This window comes from Pavona decussata, unplaced genomic scaffold (genome assembly GCF_977016875.1).
Source record: "Pavona decussata unplaced genomic scaffold, jaPavDecu1.1 SCAFFOLD_87, whole genome shotgun sequence".
Taxonomy (NCBI): Eukaryota; Metazoa; Cnidaria; class Anthozoa; order Scleractinia; family Agariciidae; genus Pavona; species Pavona decussata.
The window spans coordinates 4,652,176-4,672,500 of record NW_028145504.1 but is presented as its reverse complement, the minus strand read 5'-3'; the positions used below and the strand labels follow the sequence as shown (position 1 = coordinate 4,672,500).

Genomic DNA, 20,325 nt, shown 5'->3' with positions numbered 1-20,325 from the left:
TGACGGATCAGACGATTATGGAGGCTTTTAGAGCTGGGGACAGGACGCAGAAAGACAACACTCTACCCATAACTGAACAGGCCTACCGACTCGAAGTGGTCGAAGAGTTTCTGAGCGCTGGCATCCCAATTGGGAAAATCGACATGCTACGGTCCAACTTAGAGAAGAATGGCCAACATCTCACAGCAAGTGCTCATCTTAATTGGTCAGTATATATCAATTGTTTTCAAGCAAGAAGTCGAAAGGATCAAAAATGAATTGACTTTGCCTGGTCAGACTGGCATGACAAGAGATGTTTCGATGATTTTTGACGGAAGTACACGACAAGGAGAAGCAATTGCTGTGATCGTGCGTTTCCTTGACGATAATTGGTCGATTAGTCAACGTCTCATCAGAATTGATATGTTCCAAATCAGTAAATGAATATGATCTTGCACAAGTGCTTAATCAGTGTCTATCAGTTGATTAAGGAGTCAAGCCCAGCGTATTATAGGATTGCATTTATATTTCCTAAAATGCTCAATGTTGTGTGTTTCTCACATACGCTTGACAATGTTGGGAATCATCTTGTCATTCCAACTCTTCTAGAGTTCGGTAGCGTATGGATTCACCTGTTCCGCCATAGCTACAAGGCAAAGCTGTTGTGGAAGGATCTGACTGGCCAAAGACCAAGTTCATACAGTGAGACGAGATGGTGGTCAAAGTGGGAAGTCTATCAACAAATATTAATGCAATTTGGAGATATTGAGCGATTCTTGATAGAAGCACAAGCCACTAATGTTGGTCCACAGTTACTTCCTCAACTTCAAGCAATATTTTCCGATCCTGAGCGACTAATCAACGTTCAAGGCTGCGAGGTGTGTCCTGTCAGCGTCCAGTGGCTGAAGCCAACTCAGCAATCAATAGAGGCCTTATGAATCTTCCCTTTTCTTGATGATGATGGAATTATCAACGGCCTAAAAGTTGAACTCCCTGCTTGCACTTTCAGCTTTGAGTAAATATTGTCATTTAAATTTGATAAAACAGGAGATGGGGGTTTTTGTTGATGACCTCAAAAAATTGTGCTTGCTCGTTGATTCTTGAATCCTAGGGTTTTTGACTTGCATTGCACATGGGCTAGAACATAACTTTAAAAAGGCCGTTACGGTCCATTACCGGTTGAGAACTCCAATTGCCGAGTTAGGGAACAAATACAATTGCATTTGAAGTTCAACGTCCCACAATTTTGTGTTATGAATTAAAGCAATTTGAGTCAGCCTTGTCTGGACATGGGACGAACAGACTCGCGCCACTCAAAAAACTACATGAAAATGAAAAGGGCTAGTCGTAATTTCATGCAACACGTTAAAAACAGGATGCTAGAACATTTTTTATTTAATTTCTGGTAGGTCGAAGCCATAGAAATCAATAACATCTTAAGGGACAGCAGTGACTCGTACATTTTGTTTTATGAGAAGAAAACTTTGCCTGATCTCAAAGGTATGGACCTCTTGACCTTCAAACGGTTACGTTGTATAATAGATAAATTGTTTCGAAGTTATCATGAGTAACTTTTACTTTGTTGTTCTGTTTAAGAGCCAACAAACCCCGCTCAAGACAGCACGTGCATTGAGTTTGATGTAAAGCAGATCATGGGGTAAGTGACCTTTCCTATAAATATTTTGACTGCTGGGGACATATCTACAATGACCAATGATAACTCCATGTCCGCGGAATTATTGATTCGCTTTCAGCAGTGGAAGCCAGGGATGAGTGCCGAAGAATGCTGGTTAAATGACGATAGTTTTCACTGAATGATCGAGTGGCACCAAACTAATACCCCCTTCTCAATTTTCAGGGGATCAACACTTACAACGCCATTCTCGCACTAAAGTTTCAGAAAATGGTAAGGGTGATTATACATCCGTCTTCTCTATAATGGAAAAGGGAAAATATCAACGTCTAATACTGGCTTTGTTTATCACTGCTAGGGAATGCAAAACTTCTTTTTTGACACTTTTTTTTAACGCTGGAAAAAATTTCACGGGACTGCACCAGAGAAAGCGCTTCGTCAACCTTGTGAGGTAATTTACGAAAAAGTTTGATAATGTGATAGTAAAAAAAAAAATCTTACTCAGTCTCATTTTATTTTTGTGTATTGAATTTGTGTACCCTAATACTGTATTTACTCGTGTATAAGTCGAACTCGTGTATAAGTCGACCCCCCATTTTCAAGGTCAAAAATCGGATTTTCATCATTTCTGGCTAAAGAAGAAAATTTCAGAGCGAAAGAATTTTCCCAAAAAGTTACTGTACTGTACTGTAAACATGGTGAATAAATAAAACTGCAGAGCAAAATGTAATCGTGTGCTGTGAAGTTTATTAGCACTTGTTTATATCATCACGATTTTCGGATTTACCCACACACGAGCACGTTGCCTTACTTGAGAAGAACTTTACGATATTTTGAAGTAAATAGCATTGAAAATGAAATCTTCTTGCATTTAACTAACCTTTATCTCAATGTTGAGTTTGAAAGGAGATTAAGAAGACCGAAGGAAAGCCGAAGAGCTTCGAAGGATCGCTCGATGAAAACACCGCCATCTTGGAAAACTTGGTAACCAAACTACAAATTTGAGGAGTACTGGTAACTAAGGTAGCTCCACATGCTTTCCGAAGTTTGCGCGCGCGAGGCAATATCGCAGAAAAAGAAAGAAAGAACAGGGCAGGGGAGGAAATAAATAAAGAGAATAAATAAAAACACAACTCTTTGTTGGTCATCGACTTTTGCTAACTTGGTGGCTCCTAAAGGAGCCGTTTGTAGAGTAAGCACAGTCCCTGCTCACTCAAAGCCGGCGAATTCTTCATCATCGCTGTCGCCAAACAAGTTCTGCCACTCTTCTGATGTTAGGTGGTCTGCATAAAGGCCTTCATCTTCATCCTCCTCATCAACTGAAGTGGTAGGTACATCTTCAGTTTCCTCCCAGAGAATTTCATCCTCTGTGCCATCCATCAAATTGGAAATGCCGCACTTCTTGAAGGATCGGGCTACCATCTTGGCCGGAATGCTACGCCAGGCATCCAGGACCCACAAACATACAGTGGGAAGCGATGCTGCTCTCATGTTTCCAGCAGGAGTGAAGCTCTTCTTGCCTTCGATCATCCAGTTGTTCCATCGCTCACGGAGACGATCTTTAAAAGGCTTGTTTAGGGAAACGTCTAGCGGTTGAAGAATGCTGGTTAAACCACCTGGGATTACAGCGATGTCAGTGTTTGTCTGGCGCACTGCTCGCTTCACTGGGTCCAGAGCTTGGAAGGAGTCCCAAACAAGGAGACTTTTCTTTATCAGAAGACCGCCGGGTCGTGATCGCCATACTTTCTCTACCCACAGCTTCATTCCAGCTTCGTCCATCCACCCCTTCGGATGACAGTGTACGAGGACTCCAGGTGGAAAGTTCTCTTTTGGCATGGTCTTTCGTTTGAAGATCACCATGGGTTTTAGCTTTGTTCCGTCTGCCAGGCACGCAAGTACGACAGTGAACCGTGATTTCTCGCGGCCAGTTGTGTTAACCAACACAGTTTTTGCGCCCTTTGCATTAACGGTTCTGGCCGATGGCATGTCAAACCAGACAGGAGTTTCGTCCATGTTCCCGATGTGAACAAGTTCGTAATTTTCCTTCTTTCTGCGGTTGATAACGTAGCTGTGGAAGCTTGTGATCTTCTGGTCAAGATCTTCTGGGAGCTTTTGTGCAATTTTCGTCTTCTGTCGAAGAGCAAGGTTCTTCCGGCGAAGGAAGTTTGTACACCAGCAGTTGGAAGCCAGGAACCCGGTTATCTGCAATTCAGCGGCCATTGCCTTCGCCTTGATGATGATCATGTTGCGGGTGACAATGTAGCCACTCTGCCTTTGCTCTTCAATCCAACAGAGAAGTTCGTCTTCTAACTCGGGCCACTGACACGGTTTCCCGCGGTTGCTGCATTTGTTCTTCGGCATGCACTTCAGTTTCTCGACTTGCTTTCGCCAGTCGCGAACCAACTTTATTGACGCAGAATTCACGGCCTGCTGCACAGTTGTTTGACTCATGTGCGAACTTAACGACTTGTAGCTTAAACTTAGCGGAATATTTCATACGTTTTGAGGACATCTTCGTAAACTCGTAATCAGGTGAGAAGTAACGTGGTCAAGACCTTGTTAACAATGTAGCCTAAAACACTTACAAGTAGGTTTTGTTTTCTTGTTAACCTATAGTTGCAACGTAATTGGTCCTTTTCTGGTTGCTAACAACAAAGTAAACAAATGTGCTCGTGTACTGCATTGTAATTGGCTCGAGCGCGTAACAAGCATAACAAGCCTTTGGTCACAGTAATATAATTGGTCCATGCGCGTAACAAAAAAGCCCGCGCGAGACAACAGCATTTGCCAGGTCACTAAGCTCCTGTAATCGTTTGATGAAAACGAACATTCAGCACCGTAAACGGCAGCAAAGCTCTAAGAAAAATGTCTGCTCTATGTATAAAAAGACAGCAGAAACATCTCCAGTAGGTTTGTGTTTCAACCACGTAATATTTATTTATATTTCATTTTTGTTGACGAAGAATGCACCGAAAACTGTCAATACTCCAACACAATTAGAACTGGTTTTGTAAACTCAGTTTTCCTAACGGACTTCGAGTAATTGTTATGCTAATTTCTTGGGTTTCTTGGTCAGGTTTTTGTGTATGACTCATGTATAAGTCGAGGGCGATATTTTGGGCTGATTTTTTGGTCACAAAAGGTCGACTTATACACGAGTAAATACGGTAGTTCCTTTGCTGCAATCTTCTGTTAAGGAAAATGTTGATCGATGCCAGTATTGGAAAAGGCTAGGAGTGGCGTGGAATCTAGACTTAAGATAGTGGACTGACTCTTTTCCTCAAGCCACTGAGCCAATGAGAGTTATGTTCCTTAACAACTTTTTTTTTTCAGATCAACTTGCTGAATAAAGAGAAGTGGGTTGTTCCCATAAATCATGGGTGACACTGGACTACAATAGTAAGTTGTCTTATTTTTATTTGTGATTCATTTCTTTATCATTACAGAAAGAGTCCTGCCTCGAAATTCACGATAACTTACGTCTTGAATTTTGACAGGTGTTTTAAATATGTATTTCTTATTAAAACTAAGGGTTTTTTTGTTATTGGATTGTGGACTTACTCATGAAGACAATATTTCTTTCAGATTCCATTGATCAGGAAGGGCCTACGGAAATAAACCACCTCCGTATCGCAAGGTATAGGGAACATAGTATAGTTCAGGTAATGTTGTCTTCAATTGATAATCTGTTATTCGCTACCTGTACTCAAAACGCACCCGCACCTTTTTTAGAACAATGTTCTTATCATTGTTTCTTTTTTCACTGAAGAACCTGTCAGTAAAGGCGTGAATTGACAAGTATGCGGAAGATGTGCAATCTTATGACTTAAAATTTAGATAAAATATTAAGTCATGACGCCATTTACTTGTCTTTAACAGGCAATAGATCGAAAAGGTGCATGAGTTGTTGGGAAAGAAGTGAATTCCACATGAATGGCAAGACAAAATTGTAAAAGAAATTCCAAGACAGCGTAATGCATTCGACTGCCGGCTTTCTTCTTTGAAGGTGAGATTTTTTATTATTTTATGTGGAGCACGTATTATCTGGGAAACCTCTATCCTTCAGTCAGGTAAGAACCTCGTAGTACATGTAATGGCGTGTCATTTCTCGTAACAGCCGGCGTGTAGATGACCTGATCGGCGGCCTGACCAAAATAATATTATTATTCAGAGAGTGAACCATATCTGATCTGAATGCCTTCTTTTGTTTATAGACTGACACGCCAAGATTTCGACTGCAACAGGTGAAGGAGATCGTGACAATGACATCAAGGTTCGTAAAATTAAAAACGAGTTGTTACATTGAACTATGCCTTCTCTCTACAAGAAATAATCACTAAATTTAACTTTAATTTAATCAACAGATGTTCCAATAACTCGAAACAATTCCAATCAACTGATATCCGTCCGGTCCTGTTGGAGGATGCGCAAGGTGTGAATGTCTTGTTTATGAAAGAACTTTGTGAAGAATTTATTCTTATGCAAGTTAAGTAGCAATAAACATTTTGATACACAAAAAAGGACGTTTAAAGAAAGATTTACGACATTTGTTTGCGGTTTAATTTGAGGCTTTTTTTAACAAAAGAACCTACTGAGACAGGAAGACAGCATCTAAGTTAGAAAGAACATTCTGTTGTTTTTTCCGTCTCAGTTTTCTTTTGTTTTAATATACTTAGCGCTGGCTGTAGCTGAGTCAATGAATGAAATTAAAAAAAGGGTTATTGCAGATGTACAAATATTCACGATTGCGACGATGACATTTTCTTTCTCATTTCGGCGACAAGATACTGACCAGCAACACTTATTTTCTCTTTTATAGAAGCCTCATCAGAAAAACCAACGAGGGAAGGGCTGAGGAAGAGACAGAAAACTGCCCCGAAGATCTCTCTTGGGAAGGGGAGGTAAGCTCTTCAGAAGAAGAAACTCAGGTACAAGAGTCGGAAAACTACCATGAAGATCTGTCTTTAGAATCAAAAGAAGTACGAAGTACAAAGTCCTCGTGTTCATCAATTGACGTAATTGAAAATGGGTGCAATGACTCAGACTCCATCTCGCCCAGTCCCCCCAAAAAGTGAAAGATGGCATCAAATCAGAAGAACTTATGCCCACTGTCAGTGGGTAGAAAATGGTCGCAGATACATATCTAACGCTACACGGCAAAACAGATGTATGGAGAATGAAGTACTGGAAGACGAGGACGGGAATTTCCTCAGTATTTCGCGGTCAACCTGCAATGGTACTCTTTACGAAAATGTCGCTACGCTATCTCAGAAAATAAACAATGAAAGAGGTGACAAAGAAAATTCAAGCCTAATGGCGATACGAAAGGTTGGCAAATACCTCCTAGACACAATCCCCTGTAATGAGTACCCAAGAGGCCAGCGATTTGTACTTTTCTGAAGTAGAGGTCCTTGACGAGGAAAATGGTAAAAAGCGGCAGTTTTCAAATGTGGTGTACGAGACACTTTCCAAACACCTTAATGTCGTTCAACTTTATATGAGGAGGAAGGCGTACATCATGGAACAAAAAAGGGGGGCCCTGTCGGAAGTGCTGGAACGATTTATTGGCCTGACCAAAACTGTTAGCGCAGAAGACAAACGATCATATCGAAACGAGAATATCTGATGTGTATAAGGGGGCATTTGAATACTTAGATAGCGAAAGAGATAGGGACGTGGTTAAATTTCTCTTTGCGAAGATGACAGATGCGTCCTTTGCAGCGAAACTCCAGGGAGTAAAGAACAAGAGATCCGTTCAAAAGTGCCTGGGGAAGAAGCCCGCATACCTTGATGAATTTAACCACCCCCCAGAAAACATTATGAAAGCAGTTCACAAATACGCATCATTAAACGAACAACAGAAAAAGGCGCTTTTCAGCAGATTCCGTGAGCAAACAGATAAAACATAGGTACCAAAATCAAACAGGCAGGGCTTTAAAAATCGACAAATTTCCCGATCTAACGGCTATCCTTGAGTAGGAGTTTGGGGAGGGGAGGGGGTGAACAGGAAAGCCATTCCAAGCTACGTAGAGAAACGCTGTACAGAGCAACAGATAAGACCAAGATGAAAGATGCGTGTGTCACTCTCTTGGCTCTCACTCCTAACAACTTTTCCATCAGCCTTTCATCGTGCTATAACTGCATGCAAAGTTATAAAAAGGGGACTTTTCAAGCCCCGTGTCATCACTAGGGTCGCGGAATTAATCCATGCATATCGCATCACAAAGCACCCAATACTGTACCCATAAAAGATTTGGTAATCAACATCCACTGGACATGTGTAAATGTGAACTACATCTTAGACGAAGCAGCAGAATCCCCAGAAAACTACTGTGTGGATTCTAAAGATGCCAGGAAAGTCATTAGAGCTGATTCCAATTTCGGACGAGAAGGTTCAAGAAATACGTTTGAGTTCAAAAGGCAGAGAAGAAACTATTATTCACGTTAAGCGAACAGGGATAGCTGTGTCAGTTTTAAATCTTTCCTATTACAAACCCAAAACCATCTTCAGGCATGTAAACGAATTTCTTCATCTCCTCTCTAAGCCTTCACTTGACCATTTTTTCCAGACCCCGACACTGACAAATTAAAATCAAACATTGTTTTTGTTGTCGACAATGGAGTGGAAATGCCACGAAGTCTAGCGGTAAGATTGCTTATCGTTAGACTTCAAAAATACTTGGGCGTCAACAAGGTGGTAATAGCTTCCTTTGCCGAATATCACGGCAAGCGAAACCCTGTGGAGAGGGTTCATGCCGCTGAAGAGAAGGAATTGCAGAAGCACCGAACATTTCACGTTGTAGAGAAGGAACCTGACAGTGAGGAGCACATGGCAACAATGGAGAATTTTGCAAGTGATGTAGGTGGAGTTTTATCGCAGGCAAGTTTTGGCGGCAAACACATTCAAGTTATTCGCAGCATTGGACCTAAAGAAAACTTCATTCTTAAGGATGAGTAGGACCTTTCGCATTTCTTAAAATTGAACGAAAAAAGGAAAGTAGAGTGCCAAGGCCAGTACAAGGCCGAGGATAATGAAATAACCAGAAATCTTCAAGTGGTTTGGCCGGTGGAATCTAACTTCACCGGTTTGTACATCACAGACTATGGCACTTTGGAAGTGGACAGAGAGGAAAACAGATATTCTTGGCTAGAAGGGTACACCACAGCCATATTAAGTGGCGAACGGATTTGGCAATGTCTTATGTTACAACCTGTTCCAGACTACATTCGGTTTTATACATTAGGAGGTGAAATGCATTACCTTCCTTATGAGGAGCGCATTCAACTCTATGATGGCCCATGGAACCAAGAACCTGAGATGTTTCTTCCGTCACGAATACTGGACCTGGCATTTCTTGGCATTCACGATTCTAGCCCTGTGGCCATAAAAAACCTGTCACTTCTAGCTTGACGTTTATTAGAAGAAGTGAAATCGTCCCTGGAAAACAAAGAGAAGGAAATGGAAGATGATTATAACAACACGCTCGAAAAGGAAAGGTGGAAGTCTCATCCACTATACAACGATAGAATCGAAGGAGCATTCTAGAGGGAAAGTTGTCAAAAGAAGGCCTCGATACAAGGAGGGCGAAGCATACTCTAGTTCGAATGAATGAATGAATAAACAGGAAATGATCAGTGACTTAAGCAGGGACATTTCAGAAATACCTGTTCATATGAGAGAAATCGGGAAGCTTCCGCCAGCTAAACTGAAACAAATATTAAAGTTCTTCGACGTACCCACCGAGGGCACAAAAGATCAACTTATACTCCGGGTACTGGCGGTGCATTCCGGCACACGGCACCTCCTATTTGAAAAGGAAGTAGACGAGCTTATAAGTTTAGTTGACCTGATCATGAACTCTCTGATATGGAAGCAAAAAGAACAGGCAATTATGAGTGACGGCATTAAATACAGAGAGAGGGCCTTCCAAACTTTATAAAAAACAACTGTTCCTTTGTCCCGTCCTCGGGAGTCCGCTGGGGTGGTAAAACGGGAGAAACCAAATGAGGGGCATGCTGATTGTCTTCAAGGAATATTGTTCGACAACCTACACTTATTATTTGCAGAAAGTAAGCGTTTCTTACTGATTATCAAGCGGGGCTATAGTGATAAACATGATCCATTAAATACCCAGGCAATGCGCTCTGTTGGCACTAAAGTCGCAGTTGAATGGCGAAAGGACGACGACCTTCTCAATTGGAAACCTGGCTGGTACCTTGCGACAGTCCGCATGTACAACAAGAAATGCGACATTGTAATATTGGAGTACGTATGTGAGCCTTCCAAGGAGTACACGATGCAAGTAGACAATAGTGTAAAAGAAGGAAGATTGAAAGTGGCAAGAAAAGATGTGGCTGTATCTCAACTGTACAACCAAGTAACAGAGATTGGTGCACAGGTATTAATTAAATGATACATGTTGAAAAAACTTAACAAAAAAATAAAAGAAATATCAACAACAAAGAGGAAGAAAAACCGGCGTTGGTCAAAGGAATTAGATATTTACTGGAAAAGTCGTATCAAAAAACAAAAACAAACCAAATAATGGTAATGTCAATAAAAAGGTTTGGGAGGGACCAGGGAACCCCGTCAACAAGATAAAAGATATCCTAGCAACAATGAGTGGGGTTGGTGCCCCCATGACACCTCGCATATGACGAAAGGACGCAACGATTACTGTGAGCTGTCGTAACCAATCCCTGGGGAGTGCCCCACCATGAACAGTATTGTTACAACGTCTCCATCATAAACTACCAAGCCATCAAGCAAAAAATCAACGGAAATTAAGAATTCCTCTCGTCTTCAAAGCCTTGCCAGTGCTCGACGTTACTCCATCTAGCACAAAATTAACAGTAATGAAGCGTTCCTCTTGTCTTCAAAGCCTTGGCAGTGCCCGATGTTACTCCATCTAGCACAAAATCAACAGTAATCAAGCGTTCCTCTCGTCTTCAAAGCCTTGCCAGTGCCCGACGTTACCCCATCTAGCACAAAATCAACAGTAATCAAGCAGTTCTCTCGTCTTTCAAGCCTCGTCAATAGGTTGTGTTAGGTTTAGGGTAGCTGCTATAAACAAAAAAAATGCCCAGCGACAATGAGTCAAGTTGGTAACTTGATGATACCCTCTGAATGACTTTTGATACCGCTTTTGCAGTATTAAGTCTCAGAGTAATACTCTCATTTAAATGAGGGGGGACTGGAAACCCAATTCATGTTAAATAACATTAATAACCTCTAAAATATCGTCATCATTTCTTGGTTTATTGTAGCCATAGAAAACCCCAAAATCATAGATGAACCCCTAGCGGTGACTGCTTCTACTTTGAACTGTGAGAACTTCTTTTCTCTTTTACCTTCAAATCTGAAACTTGGCACACTTACTCTCCAGGTATAGCCCAACATTTTAATTGGTTACACGAGAAGATTTGATGAGATGATGTCATCCAATTTTGATTGATAGGTGTCAAAACAGTAAAATCAAGGAAAAATGCTGACTAAGCAGATAATCATGATATTGCATGACAACAACAACAACAACAACAACAAAACAGTAATATGCATTTGTACTTGAAAGCCAGACGCTATATATGACTATGCTTACATTACATTACATTATTGTTAGAAATGGCTATGGCAAGGAGCCTATATAGAAGCCGAGGCTTACCAACATTTTTGGCTTTTGCAAAAATTCTTTACTTTCCCTCAATAAATTATTCTTGCAATGTTTATTTATATAATCATGTAAAATCAATAACCTTTGCTTTCTTTTTGTTTAACATTTTCGTAGCTTACTCGATGCCTCAACTTATCTTGGCCCAAATTATGGCCAATTTTTAATGGTGTTGGGATTTAGTCTATCAAGACTAATGCGCACACAAAATTTGGAGGATGTCTGGGGTATGTGTTTTAGAAAATCCAATGAATTTATGATTTATTTTTTAAAGAACTTACTTGATTTCTATCAGTTAATATGATAGTGTCTTAGAGTTAACCTGCATGAGGGCATTTCATTTATTGGCTGTGAGAATTTAATCGAAGTAAATACATCAAACAGTCTTTAGTTTTTTTTTATTTTTCGTTGTTTCTGTGCTCATCAGAATACCTTCTTTTATTATTCATCATTTGAATTACACCATTATATGATTTTTTCCTTTTCAAGGTGAAAGCAATGTTGGACTGATCTACCCCTTGGAAAAAAATTGTGGGAAAGCCTTACTTTGTTCTTATTGAGTAAATTACAAGACCTTTCAAGTAGGCACCACCCACTGCTCCTATCTGGAGGGAGCCAGAGTTCTTCTGGAACGTCTGCGTATGTATCTAAATCCATCTTTTCACACATTATTTTCACAGCGGGAAAAAATAATATTGGGGGAAAAGTGAAAGGAAAAAATGGAAAGATGAAATATATAGGTTTGATTCTAAACACAAATGAACTTAATTTTCACTTTTGATTAGTTATATAAACAACTGCTTGCTCAAAACATTTTCGAATGCAACTTGCCAAATACATTAACTTTTTTATCTGGCTACTTCCTTTTTTGACTGGTCATTATTATAATAAATTATGTACTAACGTAATTTCTTTATAAAGAATCAAATTATCCCAGATAATTTTACACAAAATAATTTGTATGTTTGTTCATGAAGGCCCAGTGCCTGACTGGCCATTCTTACCAATTATCTCAATAATATTAAACATGTTCCAGTTAGGTTATTAACAGAGTTTAATTTTTACAGGAAGAAAATACTGGAAATTCTATCAAGGACAACATTGATTGTAATGATGGACGACCCGCTGATATCAAAAAACCTTGGGGAGTTCCTAAACCAGATAGAAGGGGGGCTGCTTCAAGGGTCAGCAGCATCGAGGATGTTTGCCCCTAAAGGAAGTGTCCTCCTCACCTCCAATGATGAGAAGGTAAAAAGGTGTGGGATTTAATGTAGATATTGGTCAATTATTTCTTGCAAGAAGTCACGTTTAAGGCTTGTTTGATTATACGGATATGGTTGCATACAGGCTGCCATATTTTTATTTACTCACGTTTCTTTGCAAAAAAAAAAAAACAAAAACAAAAACACTTCACGAAAAGCCCTGGCATGTTCAATGTTTAGCATCTTTTACCCAAAATATTTCCGTGATTTTCCCCTCAGGATTGTTGTGGATCATATTTGACTTTTTCATTGCCCAAAAAAGAAACACTCACCAGAAATATTCCTTTTCCCACAATAATTGTTTATGTTTTAGCTGCAATCAGTCATTGTATTGGTAAGAGTTTTCGGTCAATTGATAATCACTAATTACCCACTACCGATATTGCATTTAAAATGATTATTGATACTAGCCTCCTACACAGACATTCCTTTGGCTCGTGACACACTCCTTCCCCACGAATGTCTGCTGAACAGATCAGCAACTTCCGTTCTTGAATTTAATCCGACTCCCGCCGTGAGAGCGTAGGTCACTTACAATTTTTGAGGTTTTACCTGGTGATCATGTCTACGCAGAAAATGCTACAGTATTTGACATTTTTCAGCCTTCAGCCAGAAGTGAAACTTCATCTACTGAACAGAAAAGAAAATCTGAGGCAGATCCTCAGGAGATTTCCAGACCCCCAAAACGTGCCTTTATTTCAAAGCAGAATTCATGGAGCTTTAAGAAGTAAAATGAGCCCAGATGCTTTAGAATGCAAGATGCATATTGTACCTGCATGCAAAGACTCTTCAAAAGAGGAAAGTGTTTGTGATGTAAGTGGTAGTGTTGAAGTTCCAATTCATAAAGAGAAGAAAAAAGTAGACTATTCAATTACAGTGGAGAGCTCTGTCAGTCTGATTATTTACCATAAGAAGGACACGAAGCCAAAATAATTGTTCCAAAAATAAAGTTTTATTGTTACCAGTACCTAATTGTTTTCGTTCTGGCTTTGCCCTTGTGTATTCACACACTGTCATACACATGCAATACGCATTCACCCATACTTACACACTCACAAAAAAAGTAGTCTGGAGACCCTTGAAAAGCAAAAAGGACCCTCAGTTTCCTGGAACCAGAGGTCCCAAGGGCCCCTATCTTCCCAAACAAGTGGGAACTCTACACTGAAACATCATTAATGATGATGGTCTTGAATAACCAACTGTTTTTCTTAGATGAAAAAGTTAAAGCTTGTTGTTCTGTGTTCTTCTCAGCTCAAGCAACCCCAAAGCCAGGAAAGGTCCTTCCTGCCATTGCAAATCAGTTTAAGGTAATGAATAACTTACAGTGGTAATAGATCAGGCCACTGTGTGGGGCTTCGGCACATGGCCGAAGGGGTGCAGTAGGCAGCAATTCCCTAGCCTTAAGTTCATTTATAATGTACATTATGTACTTAACCAAACTAAAATTGCTCATTTTGATCATAATAAGCACTGGGGGCATTAACTAATTTTACCATGAGCTGTAGGATACGTGCTATTTGACTTAATAAAAGCAAATTACTTACAATGAAGTAGTCCACTATAGTTATTAAGTAGTCTTTAATTGTCATTTCTGTCCAATTCCCTGGAAGTGCAAAAACTAGTAATAACATAGTTGAAAATGGAAGAACCTGGGAATGAGATCATACTCGTCGTTACCAGTTTGCGTGAATTCCGTTGATTGCCTGGAAGATCCAATGAAACTGTCCATAATTAGCGGGTGTCCGTAAAGCGGGGTTCCACTGTAGCACATATCCTACAGCTCATGATTCCACTGGAGTAAACTGCAGTAACTATAAAGTGCAAAGGCCAGTGAGTGTAGATGGTCCTTTTGGACCAAAACATTCAGGTTTATTAATAATTATAATTAACTATTTATCTTTTTTTCAGATGATTGAATTGTCACCTGGTTCAGCAATATATGTGTTCGACAAACACATTGAGCAGGCTGTTGCAAGGAAGTCATCAACGGCTTGTGCAGCATTCCTGGTCAATTGTTTTTAATGCTAACAAAGAAATAGCTGGGTGAACTTGACAGCGGCCAACGGGAAACTGGGAAACCACACCCAGACAAGGATATAATTGACAGCATTATTGGTGAGTAAAATTAATAAAAATCACAATCCTCACCACTAAATACAGAAGTAAAGAGTAAAGTTATTCACTTTTACTTCAGTAATAATAAATCAATTACAGTTGAACCCTGCTTTACAGAACCCCGCGTAATAATGACACCCTGTTATTACAGACAGCTTTCCCTGTCCCGGTGAAAAGCTTATTATCCCTATAAGCCATATTATTTTATTTTCAGAGTGTATAAGGGTAATAAATAATTGCAACTGATTAAATATAAGTCAATTAAAACTGAACTTTAAATAAACTCTTCTAGATTCTTCCAGCTTTTACGATGAAAAAACATACCACAACTGCCGCTGTTCTGAAGGCTTCCTTGAGGAACAAGTTCGCTGCCTCTACATCAAGGGCAAGGAAGGTTGACCAGCAGTGAAAGTTGAGTTTTTCTTAACTTTGTTGACATTGAATTTGGCTCCTCATACAAGCACCCATTGTAATGATTTTAAGGGCAGTTTAGGGCGATTATGTTTTAAAAAGGCTAACAATGGAGATTTAGATCTTTGAAGCCTGCTGCTTTTGGTATTGATTACATCTCCATTTGTCAATTATTTGTCAATTTCATAAATTATGGACATTTTGGAGGATCATACACGGATTTTGACTAAATCGTGATCCTTAATTGTCAACACAACCACTGTCCTTGGGAAAAAAGTGTGAGAAAATAATGATGTATTTTGCATAATATTAAGATGATATTTGATTTACAAGAAATATATTATCGAACAGATTACATATAATTAGGATTCAATAATTCGTCAACCAAAACTGTACTGAATGTAAAATACTATTGTGATCATTGTATATTTTTAAGTCAAGCTACAGTTTGAGTTTGACCATGTGTATTTAACGGCTTGTTAATGTTCAAGTATTTGCAACATACATGTATTAGACAATATGGTTTTTAGTGAATGTTAGCGTTAGTTTTGATTCAGCAGTTTGCAATACAAAATGATGAAAATATTTAAATTATCTTCAACATTACTGAATACAATATACGTGAAGCTCTAAATTACAAATATAAGAAAGTAATGACAGGCTGCTCAATGCGTATCAGCAAAGTCTATGATTAGAAGAGTAAAAATGATCATTTGAATAAATATAATTTCTTACATTGAAAACAAACTGCCTCTTGGTAATTATTGTCTTGCCTATAAGCAGATTAGAATTCTAAAGCGTCATGGATAGATCCCATGTAAGTATAGACATTATTCCTTGTGAGCTGTTGAAAGGTCAGTGGTCAGAATTCATTACAATAATATTGTTATTTAATAATATTAAAACACAAACTCACTCTGAAGAGGACAATATACCAGAAACGTACACAGAGAGAATCCTATACAAAAAGTATACTATCTGTATACTATTTGTATACAAAATATGTGTTGTTGAAGTTTGTATACAAAAAGTATACTTTTTTCTGCTGGAATAATGATTTAGTAATTGTATACTTTTTGTATATTTCACATTGTATACCTTTTGTATACTTTGTGGTCCGTTTACTTTGTCGAAATTGTGCCTACTTAGAGCATACTTTTTGTATAAAATAATATATACAAAATGTATACTTAATTTCTGTAAGGGTAATCGCCTTCATATGAGATAGCGAACAATTTTAACACCTCTTTTGGGCTGCAAAAGATTAGGTGGCCTTGCAGTTTGGGACTTGGTTCACCTGTCCGGCTAATGTACAGTAAACTTCTGATTATATATATTACAAAGGACTTTGGGGGGCTTATTTCAGGGAGGCGAAGAACATTTTGAAACACCACAATAACAGCCTAAAATAGCTTTAAACACCTAGCCCTGACAGCACATGGGCTTATATTGAGGTTGGGGGGTGCTTACAATCATAAGTTTATGTTATACCGTCAGTTGCATCTGAGCGTGGACACGTCACAAAAAAGCATGACCTGATTTGGTATGTTTTGTCATTGAACATTTAAAGTTTGGCAGCCCATGCATTATGCAAACTTTGGCGCTCTAAGTGAGTTGTTTATTACTGAAGTGAAAGTATGCAGTGAAATGATTTGTTTGTGAAAATTGTTTTTATGTTCCTAGAGCTCTTTCTTCATTATATCTTATAGAAAAAAAAGAGCAAAACAAAAAGCCCAGGAAGGACCAGGAAGGACAAGAAATAAGTTCTTAATTATCTGACTACATTTTCATACAATTTTCATATAATTTTCTATTTTTCTGCTATTTTCATACAATTGTTATTATATTTTTCTAGTATTTTAATATTATTTTATACTATTTGCATACAATTTTTATAGTAAATTTGTATTATTTTCATACTATTTTTATACTATTTATAAACTATTTTTATACAACTTTCATGGTATTTTTGATACTATTTTAAATATATGTCGGATGTAATTTGCAACTTATTTCTGGTAAACACCAGTATTTTGAAATGTATTTGTCACAGTGTATCATCTGCTTGTTTTAAAAGATTTACATCCTGTTTTAAATAACTATTTGAATGATATTTTTATTTACAATCTTCGTGCAACTTTAAGCTATTTTTAAAGGTGTTAAAAAGTATTTGAAATATATTTATTTCAATAGTGTTTTAATCAGTTTAAAACACCATTAAACTCAGTCGAAAAATACGTTAAAAATATAATTTTGCACATATTTTAAAACTATTTTTAAGAAAAATACATTTAAAGTGACTTTTTTCCGCAGTTTGAAAATTTAAAACATATTTTTAAAAAATAAAATATATTTTGAAAACCAATTTTTTTGTATTTTTATTTCCACTTTTTGTGCATCTAACTTAAAGCTATTTGAAATATATTTGTTTCAATAACGTTTTAATCAGTTTAACACACCATTAAAGTCAGTTGAAAAATACATTAGAAATATACTTTTCACCCTATTTTTCACTAAATAGGTTAAAAATAGTTTTCAAAACAGTTTGAAATAGTGCTCGGTTTGTTAAGGGTTATTTCCTAATCTAGCTTCGCCACTGGACAAAAATTCCTCTGGCCTATTTTTTTCTTAATTGCATGCTTGTAGGTGACACAGGAATGCTATTCAAATGGAAAACCGAAAGGAAAAGTTCGCTATTACTTACCAACATTTCAAACAGAAGTTGATGTCAGCTGCTTTCCTTTAAGTTACAACTAGGACAAGGTGCAGTGTGGCCTTGAACCTGACACACCCTGTTTCTGTGATTCCCCAGTGTGTCACAACAGTAGCCAGCAGATTCATGTGCTTGCTTGCTTTCACTCCTTTCATCTCACGTGCCTGTCAACAGATGGAAATTGTGTTATTTGTGCACCCCCTTTAAAAAGTTAAGCAACGCAACTAAGTGAGAACTTTAACAAGGACCTCATGAAGGAGATTGAAGATGAGACTGAGGAGGTTACGGCCAGCGATGATGACAATTCTAGAGATTTGGAGCTTTTATCAGGAGAAGAGGCTGAGGAATATTACAACTCACAAGCATGGCAAAGGAAAGTAAATGACATTATTGGCACCTATTCAAATATTCACCACCCAACAAAAGAAAACTACAGTCAGCTGCAACAACCAACAACCTGCACTCAGGGAAGTTCTCCCCAAACACCACACCTAAACCTCCTTTCTACTCCTACATTGTATGTTCTGCCATTACAAACTGAAATGTCACAACTTGGCATTTTCCTCTTGCCTAGTCACAATCCACACTCAATGGTCGCACCGGCAGCAATGCCTGTACATTTATTGCACTTGTATTATGTAAACTGCACTTAGCTTCACCAGAATTGCCAAGACCACATCACCCCCTTAGTTCAACATGGGTCTTTCGAATGGTACAGGGTATGGAAATTAGAAACAAATTTCATGATTCCTACTCTGCTGGAAATCCTGTGATGTTTGGCGTGCGGGAAGCAGCCCGAAAAGTTCAGGGCTCTCTGGGGATTGCTTCACTAGGACCTGAACTTCCTGCTGACATCATCAAACAGCCAGTGGCAACGGGAAAACTAACATATCACACTCAACAGGCATCAATGATGAATCAGACTGCTTCTATTTTTATTATTCACCAGAAAACTATAGCAATTATTCCTATGGGTCAGCACGTTTTGCTTCTAGATAGTCACTGTCACATTAAAAGTGGTGCGTACGTTGCAATGGCTCCAAGCAGCAGCATTTCATTTGGGAACTCATGGAGTGGTACAAAGCATTCAACTGCTTTCCATATAGCATGAAGACAGTAACCAACATCGCCTTTAAGTGAACCATATGTATTCATCACACATACGAATTTAATAATTAGGTCTAGTCATAAGTCTACAGTGTGTTGGGGGATCTAGTCGTGGCATGGCTTGTGGGATCTCTCTCAATCTCAGGGGCACATACCATTATAACAAAGTGGTACTTTATTCATTTGCTCAGGGTGAAGAGAAAACCTTTTACTCCAGTCATGGAAAATGCCACAGTGCAAGTCCAGTACTTTCCAGGATCCGTACTTCAACTTTTTCCTTCAGCCAGTTACATTGTACACTATTAAGTTTTTGCAGTTAGCTTATATGATCTTTTGTATTTAAGGCTTGAGATCTTTACGATCTTATAGTATTTTTATAGTTTAATTCTTGGGCTGATTTTCCGTGCCATCATTTATTCTTATAGTGCACTGACGGCGAAATCATGCAACAATTTTAATTGTCAAAACTTAGAGTAAATCAGTTTCAGCTCAGTAAACTAAAACTGATTGAAAGAAAAAGGCATGTAATAAGACTTTGAGCCACTACCATGGAACATGCTCTGGCTTCGTCTAGACTGGAAATTCAATTAATCGAAGTTGCACACGCGCATGGGATGGGCCCGCCGGGCTTAAAAAAGTATTGTCCCATCGTGTTGTGTTGTAATATAAGAGTCACAATCATTAAAAATAGATCCTTTGTAGATCTTGAACCCTCAGTGAGTGACAAGAATGCGTAAACGAATGCTATGATGTCAGATACGTGGACTTCTAACAGATAATTTTCTCTGATTCACTCACCTTTCAGACGGGCTTTCACTGTCATCAGCATGAACTTCAGCCTCCAAGTTAATACGAGAGACATATTCGCATCTTTGATAACACAAGAGAGCTTCCCCTGAAGTTGGTCACCGAACAAGAACCTTTCCTGTGCGAAAAAAACGCTGTACAGAGCAGAGACGAACGCGCCACCATATTTGTATTCATTGCTCGATTGTTCATTATCACCTCACGCATGCTCAGTTGTTATTCGGCTCTGTCCTCCAGACAACAAACACTGGTTTGTGAAACTTTTTGTCCAAGGCACCACCACCAACAACAAGTTTTACCTGTCTGTCTTTCACCAGCAACTGGTGAAACTGCTTGAAAGATGTAAAAAAAAATGGATCCTGCCCTCACAGAAGATGACTTAACTGACATTCTTCTCGAGATGAATGATTTGAACATTACTTTTAATATAGCCGACAAGTTACTTCATATAAATTAAATATGAAACCTGAGTAACAGAGAAGCAGTTTCTTTGACTCTTAAAAAGTATTTTCTTTCAACATAATATGATGATGTACATAATGTACTGTTAGTAATAATTATTATTTCCATTGTTTCATTCATCTAGTGACATTTATTTTTCATTCTAAAGTTCATATCTACAAAAAAATA

The 20,325-nt window shown here is 38.6% G+C and overlaps 2 long non-coding RNA genes and 1 pseudogene across 2 annotated transcripts; 2 read left to right on the top strand and 1 right to left on the bottom strand.

The window, feature by feature from the left end:
* Nucleotides 1-1,871, top strand: part of LOC146474934 (uncharacterized) — a 2,175-nt pseudogene extending 304 nt beyond the window's left edge.
* A 7,088-nt stretch (nucleotides 1,872-8,959) lies between these two features.
* Nucleotides 8,960-18,850, bottom strand: LOC146474932 (uncharacterized). The gene is made up of 3 exons (XR_014866017.1): nucleotides 18,536-18,850; nucleotides 17,773-17,945; nucleotides 8,960-9,050 (listed from the first exon to the last, which is right to left on the bottom strand). It is a non-coding gene; the product is annotated as an uncharacterized LOC146474932 (long non-coding RNA).
* Nucleotides 13,721-14,590, top strand: LOC146474933 (uncharacterized). Its single transcript, XR_014866125.1, has 2 exons — nucleotides 13,721-13,849; nucleotides 14,451-14,590. It is a non-coding gene; the product is annotated as an uncharacterized LOC146474933 (long non-coding RNA).
* Nucleotides 18,851-20,325: the final 1,475 nt, after the last annotated feature.